At 41.5% G+C, this 13406-nt stretch overlaps 2 protein-coding genes and 1 non-coding gene across 3 annotated transcripts in view; 1 reads left to right on the forward strand and 2 right to left on the reverse strand.

Annotated features, from left to right (window-relative positions):
- Positions 1 to 13406, reverse strand: part of Aven (apoptosis and caspase activation inhibitor) — a 142380-nt gene that overhangs the window by 128377 nt on the left and 597 nt on the right. The window lies entirely within an intron of this gene.
- The window catches only part of Chrm5 (cholinergic receptor muscarinic 5), a 49363-nt gene that overhangs the window by 25566 nt on the left and 10391 nt on the right, over positions 1 to 13406 (forward strand). The gene's annotated exons all lie outside the window — the stretch shown is intronic.
- On the reverse strand, positions 5449 to 5579 carry LOC129675319 (small nucleolar RNA SNORA11). Its single transcript, XR_008719894.1, has one exon. It is a non-coding gene; the product is annotated as a small nucleolar RNA SNORA11 (small nucleolar RNA).

Here is a 13406-nt window from a genome sequence, read left to right on the forward strand (position 1 = left end):
GTGTGGTGTGCTGTGAGGTGTGAGGTGATGTGGTATGCTGTGAGGTGGTATGAGGTGATGTGGTGTGGTATGAGGTGTGAGGTGATGTGGTGTGGTTGGTGTATGGCGAGATGGTGTGAGGTGGTATGATGTGAGGTGGTGTGGTGTGGCATGGTGTGGTGTAGTGTGGTGGTACACTCAGGAGGCCAGGGCAAGAGGACTGCTTAAATCCAAGGGTTCAAGGTCAACCTAGACAACACAGTAAAACCAACATCTCAATGATGATGATGATGATGATGATGATGATGATGATGATGATGATGATGATAATGGTATCTGGTTTGTTTCCACTCGGAGTTCTAAGCCCACTGCTTTTCTAAAGTCTTTTCCTATCATTTCTCACTTTAACTAAATCTACCTCCTTTCCAAATCCACCACTCAACCCACCTGTTGACAATTCATAAAACAGCCTAAAAGGGGAGCTCAAGTGTCTCCAGAGAGGGAACAAAGCAAAGCAGTCCCACCATATGCCATTCACCCACCCTGGTTCAATACCGCTGAGCGGCTCCCCTGAAGGAAGTGTCATCTCATCCGCTGCTCTGAAAGATGCAGCACTTAAGATTCTTCACAGAACATCCTCGTTGCCATGTAGCCGTCAATTCTTGTAAGATGCCAATTACCAAGGTAAGTGGCTTCAGGAAGCCTAAATTTGTACAATTTTTAAAAACATGGTTCCCTGGCAACACTTGCAAAATAAGGATCATGATGTCTTTTGCAGTTCTTGTCTGTGTTGCTACACTTCAGTCAGTGCACAAAACAGCTTCAACTAAGTATTGTTTCCGAGACAGGGCCTCACTGGGTAACCCAGGCTGACCTCAAACTCCAGATCCTTCTGCCCCAGGCTTCCCAAGTGTTGGGTTTACAGACAAACACTGCCATGCAATGCTTACATTCTTGGATTTATTTATTTGTTTGTTTGTTTGCTTATTTATTTATTTATTTATTTATTTATTTATTTATTTATTTGGCAGCATTAGGGCTGAACCTCACGCTAGCTAAGTGCCCTAACACTGAGGTGTACCTACCACCTTGTTGCTAGTTTTATTTTGAGGCAGGCAGGGGGTTCTCACTAAGATGCCCAAGCAAGCCTTGAATTTGTGAATCTCCGGCCTGAGCCACCTGAGTAGTTAGTAGAACCAACCTGCATCACCAGGCTCAGCTGGATTCTTAATTTTTTTCAGTGTATCTGATTGGAGCTTTACTGGGGGCCGCTGGAGGCTGTTGAGAATCTTACTTTGTAGCCTAGGTTAGCCTCAAATTTAACAGCAGTTCTCCTGAGAGCTAGCATTATAAATATGTGCCACCACACCACGCTTCCTTCTCTATTCTTAAGGGAGAATTTCCTACTCACCAGTAGGAAATTCTCATAAGTTTCTTCTACAAAAAAAATCCAAGAGAAAGCAAAATGGAAATTAAGCTAAAACAATACTGTCTCTCTTAGAACATCCATTTCCCAATGAATTTCTGGGACGTTAGAAATGAGATGAGTCAAGGAGGGACTCATCCAAGGTCTTATAAACAGAAGCAGAATGAAATATCTTGAAGCAAAAATATATCTCTTCACTGAGGAAAAAAAATTCTCTTCATGTGGTTGTTCATGCCTATATTCCCAACATTCAATAAGGAGAATCACTTCAAGTTCAAGGTCAGGTTGGGCTGCACAGTAAATTCAAGGTTAACCTGGAACTATAGAGTGAGGTCTAAAATATCTTAATGTCTACAGGCCTAGTGAAAGTGACTACCAGTGGGGAAAAGGATGACTAACTGGCTGGAACTGGGGACTGAACAGTGCTGGAGGACTGAACTCAGAGCCTGATGCATACTTGGCAAGCATTCTATATCTAAGCTACATCCCCAAATCATACATCTTTCCAAACTCAGTTTCATTCGAGGATCTTATTCATCGAGGATCCATTTCAGTGAAGTCTTAGAGAGTAGATAGGATCTTACACATAAGCAATTATATGCATACAGACGAAATCTATTTGAAATAACTCACATCCCCACTCCCAAACTTATCAACCATACAAGTGAACAGATCTCGGAACCAAAAAGTTATTAACTGAAACTCATCCTAGCAATCATTGAAACAGCCAAGATTCAAGTCACTCATAGAAAAAGTATCAAAATATACCTCACAGCAAAGTAAAACAGAAGTCAACTATTGGTAAATTATGGAAGGAAGGAAGGAAGGAAGGAGGGAGGGAGGGAGGGAGGGAGGGAAGGAAGGAGGGAAGGAAGGAGGGAAGGAAGGAGCTACAGCACACAGCCTATTTAAATCCACATGTGTGCTAAGGGCCCCTGTCCTCACAGCACCTCAGAGTTCAGAGTGAGCATAGTTCTTGCTGCCCTTCCTTGGCATCTGCTCTGGTAAAGCTGTGCAGTTGGACATCCTGGGTGTCTTCATGACTGGTCCCACCACATCAATTGGTTTCTTGATCCAATTAAAACCGTAGGTAGTCCCCTTGTGGCAAGTTTTTGTGTAGCCACTACACCAAATTTCATAAAACTCACAGTATCTACTTAACAGTTTCCCTCCCTTTGCTAAGGACTAACCTGATGGCCTTGCACGTGCCAGGAAAGCATTCTCTTACTGAACCCTGCCACACAACCATTCAGCTGATTTTAGTCAGCTAACCAGTCTACCCAGCAAAGGCTGTTTCACACAAAGCAAATGTGCCAGAATTCTCATCCTCCAAGAGACTAACTCATGTGGTGACAGTCACATACACACACTGACCAAATGAGAAAGAACAAGCCACTATACTGATAATGTGAAAAGTCTCCATGTAAGGGATGTGAAACTCCTCTTCAATTTCCCCTCCTTTCCATTCTCCTTTGGTGGCTGCTGTATAAAACACCTATCCATTCTGCTTTGAAGAAGGCTAGCTGCATTTGTTTCATGTTAAGAGCATTTCTTCCTCAGGAGCATTTGCACGTGGAATTAATGAGAGAAGGAAAGAAAACAAGTGCTCACAAAACTCTTAGAAGTGGTTCCCAAAGCCCATAGAAATAAAACACCAACTTCTGCCCCAGGCAGAGAGAGAGAGAGTTCAAATGCAAGTATTTTGTAAATAGAAGGAAAAGTGTTGTTTGTGCGAAGGCACATACATGCTTTATTCTCCAAGCCTACTTTTGCCAAATAGCACAGGGCATTCGGATGGTGCCTCCCTGATATACCCTTATTGTTGAACTGATGTCCCTTGATCCTGGGCTTTAACTGCATGGCATCATGGCTACATATTAGAAATCCCCTTCCCTTCCTGTCCCTACTGAAGCCAGAATAAAAAATAAAAATAATAACGCATTTTTCTGAAAATTCAAGACAACATTTCTCCTGCAACACGACGTAGTCCTGCGATTCCACGTCTCCTTTCTGCAGCTCTTTTCAAGTGTGACCTTTAGGAAGCTCTTCCAACATTAGGAAGGGAAATCTTTTAATTAAAAGAAAGGGCAGCAAAGATGCCCGAGGAAAGGAGAAAACTTTCACCTTGCATTGGAGAGAGGTGGATTTTCTCAAAGGTCCTGATCCAGCAGGACAAAATGCAAATCCCAGGATCAAGGTGGTGGGTAGGTAAAGCAAGCCTAATGCCTGGAATCTGAGCCACAGTAGAGTATGGGGTTAGCAGTGCCTGCCAGCGTTGTGTGGCCTTATTTTCTGTTTAAGTCTGAGATTGTTGACCTCTGCTTTGCAGAAATCCAAAGCAACATTTAATTCCACAGTTCCTAGACCCCCACCAAAAATGTTCAAATAATCTTTGGGGGAAAGTACAAATTAAATTCCAGTGTTGTTTTCTTCTAACTGTAAAGAACTTAAACTGTGTTCTAAACTCTCAAAAGGGAGGCCCTAGTTTGCTCTCTACTACTGTGATAACGACCATGACCAAAAGTAACCAGAGAAGGAAAGGGCTTCTCCGGCTTACACATCCTGATCACTGCCCATCACTGCAGGAAGCCAAGCCAGGCACTCAAGCACAGCATGAACCAAGGAGACCATGGAGGAACGCTGCTCACCGACTTGCTTGCTTGCCATGGCCGTGGCTTACACAGCCCACCTTCTTATATAACCCAGGATCATCTACTTAGGAGTGGCATCACACACTGTGGGCTGGACCTTTCCACATCAATCATTACAAAAATGTACCACACACAGACTTGCCTACAGGCCAGTCTGACAGAATGCATTCTCAACTGAGGCTCCCTCTCTCCAGGTGACTCCACCTGTGTCAAGTTAGGGGAAAGAAAAAAAAAAACCACACAGCACAAGGAGTAAAGCTAAAAAGCCTAAAATGAGTTAAGTTCTACCAACACGCATGCTCCACATTAAACACACACAGCTAACAACTAGTCTAGGCCCAGACATGCACGCTGTAGACCAGGAAGGGAAAATGTCTCACATCTCCCAAAACACTCTATGTCAAGAATTTCCCCTGCAGGGATGGACAGAGCAAATCCGATTTATATATGTAAAAGAAAGCTTTCAGCCATAAATCAAGACAAAGGCACAGCAGCTGCAAGAAAAATGGGCACAGATGGGATAACAAAAGCAAATCCAGCCAGAGTCAGAAGGAAAATGTATATATACATATATATGTATATGTACACACACATATATATGTTTTCTCTCATTGTGAGTCCTACATTTTTATAGAGATATATAAAATCAGGTATGTGCACGTAAAACTGTATGAAAGAAGGAAAACTGAGAAACAAAGAGAAGAAACAGAGCAGGAAGCAGGAAAAAGCAGAGGATGGAAGCTCAGAATTTATGTACTTATAGGAAAAGGTGCTCAAGCAACACGACTGTGAACAAATATCATACACAATGAAAACTTTCTTAAAAGGTAATTTTCCCTGTAAAACAAAGGGAGGAGAAACAACAGGGAGAATAATGATGAGAACACATCATTTCTCAGAACCTTCCCAGAGGCTGGGGACAGCAAGGTATGTGGTAAGCACAAACTGAGTAGTGAAAATCTGTAGCCAATAGGCTTTCCCTGCTGCCATTTGCCTGCAGCCTGGTAAGCGGTCATGTTTGCTTTATCATTACTGTCATTTGCAAAACAATGTGCTACTTGCCCCATCTGCTGTTCACAGCTAAAATTGCGCTCACCCAGCTGAGAGCAAGCACAGTTCTAGGCAGGGGATGGCATCTAGGACTGGCCTGAATCTCTCTCCTGTGCTGAGGATAGGACCCAGGCCCCTTCAGCATACTGGGCTCATGCCCTCACACTGAGCAAAACCCGCTTCTCTGAGCTTGATGTTCTCTGCTCATTGTTTTGGAACTGGAAAGCGGCTTTGGAGGTGGAGTTAATACAACTTACACTTAACAAAGTCAATTGCTCTTTCTTTGGTTAAGCTAAAAGACAGTTTTATTTTTCTTGTTTTTGTTTTGTTGCTTGTTTTTTAATGTGTAGAACATTTTTTCAGAGGAAGGCAACATATTTTGTAACCCCCCCCTCACACAATGACCAGATTCCTATTGGGTGTGTTATAAACAGAGGAGCCATTCTCCAGATTCCCTGCTCTGAGCACACCCCAATGAACAGATTCGATTTCCACTCCAGTATTTGCTGCTTGGGGAGAGTGGTGTCCTACTAGATGTGATGGTACTTGGCTACAATCCCAGCCCTTGAGGCAGGAAGGTCAAGGGTTCAAGGCCATCTCAAGCTACAATATCGTGTTCCAGGACAGCTTTGGCTGTAGAATCAGAGACCTTGCCTCATACAATCAAAGAGAGAAAAAAGAAAATCCTTTTATTAGAACTTTTGTTGATGAAGCACCGTTACGTCACAATTCTAAGTAACTCCAGGGTGTGGAAAGTACAGACTGAGTCTAAGATTTAAACAACCACACAAAACACACAAAGTTGAATGGACATAAACCATAACAACACAATTTGAGATGCCCAGAGAATTCCAAACATACAAACATGAAATTCACACAATATATTTTAAGTACTCACTAGCTGTGCAGTTTTAATTTCCCCAGTCACAAAGGATAATGACCCATTTACATCGGAGAAAATATAGAACACACACACAGGGATTGTCTCACAGGATACATATCAATCAACAAAGTCTCTCAGTGTGAGTAACTCGATTTGATAAATATAAAAAACAAAAATCACAGAAATGATCATCTAAAATAATATACATGAATTTGATACAAGTCTTGTCATCCTAACTATTCTTTGAGTTAATAAAATGCCTGGCACCACTCAGAAAGCCTGGCACTGGGGCAATGGAGACAGGAGAATCAGAAGTTGAAGGACAGTCTGCCTTATGTGAGACCCTGGCTCAAAAACAAATACAAAACAAAAGAAAAAGTATTGCACAGAAAGGGAAAGGCAACTATTAAACAATTTTTCAGTATAAGATGTATTACCTCAGATAAAGTTATGAGGGAGAGGTGGGAAGAAAATATGAGTTTAAAAGTATAAGGAACGACTGGAATTTACTGCTAAAGACTTTACGGATGTGGTTTTTAAATGTATAAAGCCAGTACCAACGTCACTACAGTACTTAACAGCATTCATTCATAAAAATAGTGAAGACTTATTTCAAACACTTCTATGGCTGTTGTTGAGACACGGTCTCATGCAGCCCACGCTGCCCTCTAACGACTGTGTAACCTCTGATGGCCTGCCTCCCATTCCAAGTTCTGGCAAGGTATGCAACACCATAGCTGGAGTTTATGTGGTGCTGGGGACCAAACCCAGGGCCTCATACATGGGAGACAAATACTCCAGCAACAGAGCCACATGCTCAGCAATTAAAATGCTTCCCTGCTCTATGTTTTAATTAACAAAAGCATAGAATAAACTGGGAATTATGTATTTTCAAAGCATCTAATCCATTTGATTTTAAAATATATTAGATGTAAATATATAGGCACAATATTATGCATGGTTTTCTCAGAATAAGTAAAACAGTTTGAGGATCAGTTATCTGTGTAGATTATGGAAATAGGTAGGTGAAATGATAGCCATCGGGCAAACGAACACCTCAAAACAGCTCACTGTTAACAAGAACAGACATACCAGGACACTTAATGTCTACATAATGACTCACAGTGATGAGAAAGAATGTCAAAAGCCTTTTTTTCACAGATTGGCCTGGAACTCACTATGTAGCCTGGCTCCAAAATGTAATCCTAAAGCAATTTTCTGCTGGGACACTTAAGCACAGTCTGCTTCTAGGCAAGCCAGCGGCAGGCTTTCTGAGCAGCGGGAAACACTCCTGGAGGCTGCTGAGTCTTGAGTTTAATAAGCTCACAGTCTCTCCTGGCTGCAGTGAGGCCAGTGATCCACTTCAGCCTCAGGCATGAACAAGCCTTAGATACCTGACATGATGCCAAATCAGGCTCCCCATGTCTGAGCTTCAGAGTCAGATACTTCCCCTTTACAGAGGGTAAGACTCTCACAATAGCTGGTATCGTTTACCGCTCAAGCCAGAAATTAGTTACAAAACAAAGAATCGGAAATAAATTAATAAAATTGTAAATATATGCCTTCAAAGTTGTACTTTTCTAGTGCAGTTATTAACAACCCTCTTACTTTTTTTTATTGAATATAAGTAAACAAAAAGTGACCAGACTAAGAATGGTAGCACGGCCCTGTAGTCCCAAAACACTTGAAAGGCTGAGGCAAGAGAACCGCTTGTGCCAGGGAACTGGAGGCCAGCCTGGGCTACACAGACTTTGTCTCACTTAATATAGGCATATAAATATGTAATATAATATATATAATATAAATATATAATATAATATATATAATATAATATATTATAAATCTGCCTATATTAAGGCATATAAATCTGCCATATAAATATGGATATGGAAGACAAAGTTCTAATAACATTTAAAGAATTAAATGTGAGCAGCTGGAGAAATGGCTCAGTGGTTAAGGGCGCTGTCTGCTCTTCCAGAGGTCCTGAGTCCAATTCCCAGCAACCACATGGTGGCTCAGGACCATCTATCCTGGGATCTGATGCTCTCTTCTGGGATGCAGATGTACATGTAGATACAGCACTCATATACATTAAATAAATAAATCTTAAAAAACAAACAAACAAACAACTAAATGTGTGCCAGTATCACCATACAACGTTATAATCATAGATAAACATGAGGGAGCAAAGTATGTAAAAACAACATTCAAAAGTTCTCATTCTCTCTCTGTGTCTCTTTGTGTGTATGTGTGTGTGTAGTATGTATTTGTGTGTGTATACGCTGGCAGAAGTCAGAAGACATTAGGTATCTTCCTCCATCGCTTTTGGCCTTGTTTACTTGAGATACTGTCTGCTGAACCCAGAACTCAGAACTCAATTAAGCTGGCAGCCAACAAGTTCTAACATTCCTCCTGTCTCTGCCCCATCCACACAGTGCCAAGATGCAGGCACAAGCTGCAAGGCCCAGCTGTTTACACAGGTGTTGGGAATCTGTACTCAGGTCCTCATGCTTCTGCAGCAGGAGCTCCTACCACTGAACCACCTCTTTTCAATTCACATCAGAAGCTCAGAGCAGTAATCAAAAGATCAGGCTCTGGAATAAACAGACCTGTATGGGATCCAGGTTCAGTGATCTACAGATTAATTGTGAATAAGCAATTTAACCATAACTATGGATGACTTAACTGTGCCTTGCTGTAAAAAATATCATAACTAAGTGTTCAATAAATGTTAATTGCTTTCTATTTTCTGAAGAAAAAAATCCCAAGGACTGCTAACAGGCCCTAACTTCCTCTGTGTTAACAAGTTATCCCAATAATAACATTAGAAATAAGACAAACAATTTGCTTTTCACCCCTTTTATTCAGTACAAGATTAAGGTCTCAGCCAGAATGTGGTGGCAGCAGCCATGCACGCCTTGAGTCTCAGGAGGATCTCTGTTAGCCAAACTGGCCTAGTGAGTTCTAGGCCAGCCAGGGTAACATAAGATCCTGTTGCCAACAGTCTCAGCAAGAGTAAGAACACAAAAGAAATAAGGACATCCAAATAGAAGAGGAGGGGTTTAAGTTAGCCCTGCTTGTAGATGACATGAACTATGTATATTTTGTATAGCATATAATTACTTATACAATTATATATAAAACAATGTTACCAAAAACCATTAAAACTGATGAATTCAGAAAGGTTACAGAATACATAATTAACTGGGTAAAGGTGAAAAATAAATCAGAAAACTAATACCAACAAAAATTTTACATGAACTATACATACAAATAAATTTAAACAAAGAAGTGATTGATATCTACAATGATAATTACAAAATATCAATGAAAGCAACTAAAGAAGACACTAAATTACAAGATTTCACACAACCTTCCCTTGTTGGTGGATGGAAGAATTAATATTTTCAGTTGTCCATAATGCCCAGAGTGATCTACAGACTGAATGCAATGCCCACTGAGATAGACATTCTTCAAAGAAACAGAACAACCACACCTAAAATCTGTGTGAAACTGTGAAAAAATTTTTAAAAAGTTAAGCCTTACAATATCAGACTTCAAAACGCACTACAAAGGGTAAGGAATAAGCTAAACTTATTATAGTATAGTTCTGATATGAAAACAGTATGTGATTTAAATTTAATTTAGTAACATGCACTCCACCCTACATTCAGACATGCCACCAAAAAGGAACAAGTGGGGAGCTGATGAAACAGAATAGAAAACCCCAGGATACAAGCATATATCCATAACCAAAAGAAATAAACTATATACAAAATCAATTCCAAATAAACCAGACTTAAATATAAAACCTGAAACTTTGAAACTATTAGGGGAAAAAAAAAATCAGGCACACACTTGAGAACATTACTCTGGGCACAGCTTCCTTTGGATATGACCTCAAATGCCCAAACAACAGACACAACCTTGACAAATGGGATCATATCAAAAGTTACTGCATGACAAAAAAGACAATCAAGAGAGTATGAGAACACCTACAGAAGGAGAGGAAATGCTTGCAAACTGTTCACCCAGGGGAAGATAATCCTGTAAAACAAATAATGACCTCAAACTACTCAAATGCAGAAAGTAGTAAGGATCTGATTAAAAGATGAGTGAATAACCTGAACAGACATTTCTCCAAAGAGGATACACAAATGGCCAGTAAACATGAAAAGGAAGCTCTATGTCACTAGTCACCAAAATCGTGAGAACAGACTACTTGCCTACAAGTCTCTAGAAATTTCTCAATAAATGCAAAAAACAAACCGACAAACAAAACCCACAATGAGAGATCACCTTTAATCTCAGCACTCAGGAGGCAGAAGCAGGCAGATCTCTGAGTTCAAGGCCTTCCTGGTCTGTATAGTGCATTCAGGCCAGCCAAAGCTACATGGTGAAACTCAAAGAAACAGGAAAAAAAAAAAAAAACAGCAACAACAACAACAGAAAAAAACACCTCCAACCAACAACAAAAAGCATGCAGTTGGAATAAAGCCAGGGCACCCCTGTGATGTCAGCACCTGAGAGACAGATGCAGAATGAGTTTGAGTTCCAAGCAGAGCTACATGGTAAGATTATGTCTCAGCAAAAAAAAATTAATATTTAAATGAATAAAATTAAGCCAGAGTGGGGAAACACATGTGTACTCCCATACCTTAGAATTAGAGACAGAAAGATCTTTAGTTAAGGTAATTGTGGGCTACATAGTGAGATACTGTCTAGAAGAAGAGAAAGGAGGTGGAATTTGAAAAATAACAAGGGCTAGCAAGGATTCAGAGACAGCAGCTGTCATATGCTGTGGTAACATCAATAAATATACCATTACAGAAAGTCCTATGACTGCTGCTCAAAAAATAAGAACTGGACCCACCAGTAAGGATTCCCCAAGCATCGCTAGGTAGATATTCAAGGTCCTAGAGTCAGTATGAATAAAAAAACATATGCATTCTCATGTTTACTTATTTTTATTTACATGTATGTGTGTGTGCATGGAGCATATGCCACCCATGCAGGTGCCCTTAGAATGGGTTAAGAGCACTTACTACTCTTCTGCAGAACACAACTGCCTTTAACCTGGGCTCCAAAGATCTGATGCCTTCTTCTGGCCTCTGCTGGCATTGTATTTACATGCACAAACACACATAGAGAAACACACACATACACATAATTTCTTAAAAGCAGGTCTTTTTTCAAGAAAATATAGACACAAAGGATTATTCAGCCTTGTTCAGAATATCAAAATAAAACTGTCATTAGCAGAAAGTGGACGGAAGTAAAGAATATTATGTTGAGTAAGCTAGGGGCACAAAGACAAATACTGTATTTTCTCATTTATATGTGGAAATTAAAAGTTGGTCTTACCCTGGAGAGGACAGGAGCTCCACAAGGACCAAATATATCTGGCCACAGGGGTCTTTTATGAGACTGTTTCTCCAACCAAGGACCATGTATGGAAATAACCTAGAACCTCTGCTCAGATGTAGCCCATGGTAGCTCAGTATCCAAGTGGGTACCCTAGTAAGGGGAACAGGGACTATTTCTGACATGAACTCAATGGCAGGCTCTTTGACCTCCCCGCCAAGGGAGGAGCAGCCCTGCTAGGCCACAGAGGAGGACATTGCAGCCAGTCTGAAGATACCTGATAAACCAGGGTCAGATGAAAGGGGAGGAGGTCCTCCCCTATCAGTGGACTTGGAAAGGGGCAGGGAGAAGATGAGGGAGGGAGGGTGGGATTGGGAGGGACTGAGGGAGTGGGATACAGCTGGGATCTAAAGTTAATAAATTGTAACTAATATTAAAAAAAAAAAAAGAAAGAAAAAGGTTGGTCTTACATAAGGAATAGTGATTATGAGAGGCTAGGGAAGGTGTGGGGAAGGAGGGATGGAATAGATGGTTAATGAGTACAGGAGTACACATGAATAAGAGGAATCAGTAGGGCATGGTGGCATATGCTTTTGATCCCAGCACTCAGGGAGGCAGAAGCAGGCAGATGCTCTGAGTTCCAGGCCAGCCTGGTCCTGAGTCCAGGACAGCCAAGAGGAACCCTGTCTTGAAAAAAAAAAAAAAAAAAACCAAAAAAATTTAAAAAAATAACTTTTAAAGGAAGCATTTCTAAAGACCAAAAGCAAAGTAGGATAACTATGGTTGAAAAAAATAACCATTAGAAAATGGCTAGCCTTGAAGGATTCTTAATGTTGCCATACAAAGAAATAATATATATTTCTAACATAATAGGTATATCAAATTCCTCTGATCTCATCACCACACATGGTGTCCATGTTTTGAAATGGTACTTTATACATAAATGTATAGTTTACTATGTGTCATTTAAATTTTACTATATATTTTGGGGCCAGTAAGACGGCTCAATGGGTAAAAGCGCTTGTTGTGTAAACCTAATGACTGGAGTTCTCTCCTGGGAAACCATGGTGCAAGGAAAGAACAGACTCCAGAAGGTTGTCCTCTGACCTATACACAGAAAGAGAGAGAGAGAGTAATATATTTCTTAAATAAATAAATACTAAACAAATTCTTGCATTTTTGTGAAGTTACTGATGCATTAAGGACATTATCACATGCAGTGAAGGTCATTGGCCTGATGGTTTGCTTATCACACTCAATTAACGCAGGGTTCATACCACCCATCTTTAGAAAGAATGATTTCAGACTCTCTTAGTTCCCAAGTAAGTCACTTAGGAGTAGTACATATCTAGTTGTTTCCATTTGCATCTATTCATCCAGAGGAAAAGCAAAGGATGTACCATGTGTGGAATCCTGCAGCTGGGCAACGGTCCCTACACAGCTGGAAATCTACTGGCTGACTGGCTTTCTGAGCAAGGTAGCTTATCCTGGTTTGGGGCACCCATGTGTCCACCATAAGATGAGAACAGGGAGGCCTCGGGAAGGTCAGTCAATCTCTCCTCGTTTAACCTTTAGGTACTCAGAATGGTATTCCCTGAGAGAATAAATACAAATCTGAAGAGTGGAAGGATCTTGCAGATCACCAAACCAAACCAATGTCTTCCCCATGTCCCCCTCGTCCAGATGTGGGTGACAACAGAAACTGTTACCTAGGCAATGTTGGGACGGGACAGAGGAACACTTTCAATAAATCTGTTTGGGTTCGCGCACCCAGGTGGATATGCTCCGGGCCCGCGCCGCAGGGAGTAATTTCAGTGACACAGAGGTGAGCCAGGCGGTAGCCCGGGACACCGGGCATGGGTCGCCTTCAGTCTCCACCAGACTACCTCACTCTGGGCGCCAGCAAAACCCAGCCGCCGGTCGCCCAGTCCCCGGCCCGGAAGGAGCCACGGGCTGCGCGTGCCCCGTCCACGCGCCCCTCCCGGGGCCCGGCCCCGCGCAGGCGCCGTGGCTCGCGAAGCCTGCACGCCGGCCGGCCGCCGCGGCCACCCGC

This window comes from Psammomys obesus, unplaced genomic scaffold, assembly GCF_907164565.1.
Source record: "Psammomys obesus unplaced genomic scaffold, mPsaObe1.curated_primary_1811, whole genome shotgun sequence".
Classification (NCBI taxonomy): domain Eukaryota; kingdom Metazoa; phylum Chordata; class Mammalia; order Rodentia; family Muridae; genus Psammomys; species Psammomys obesus.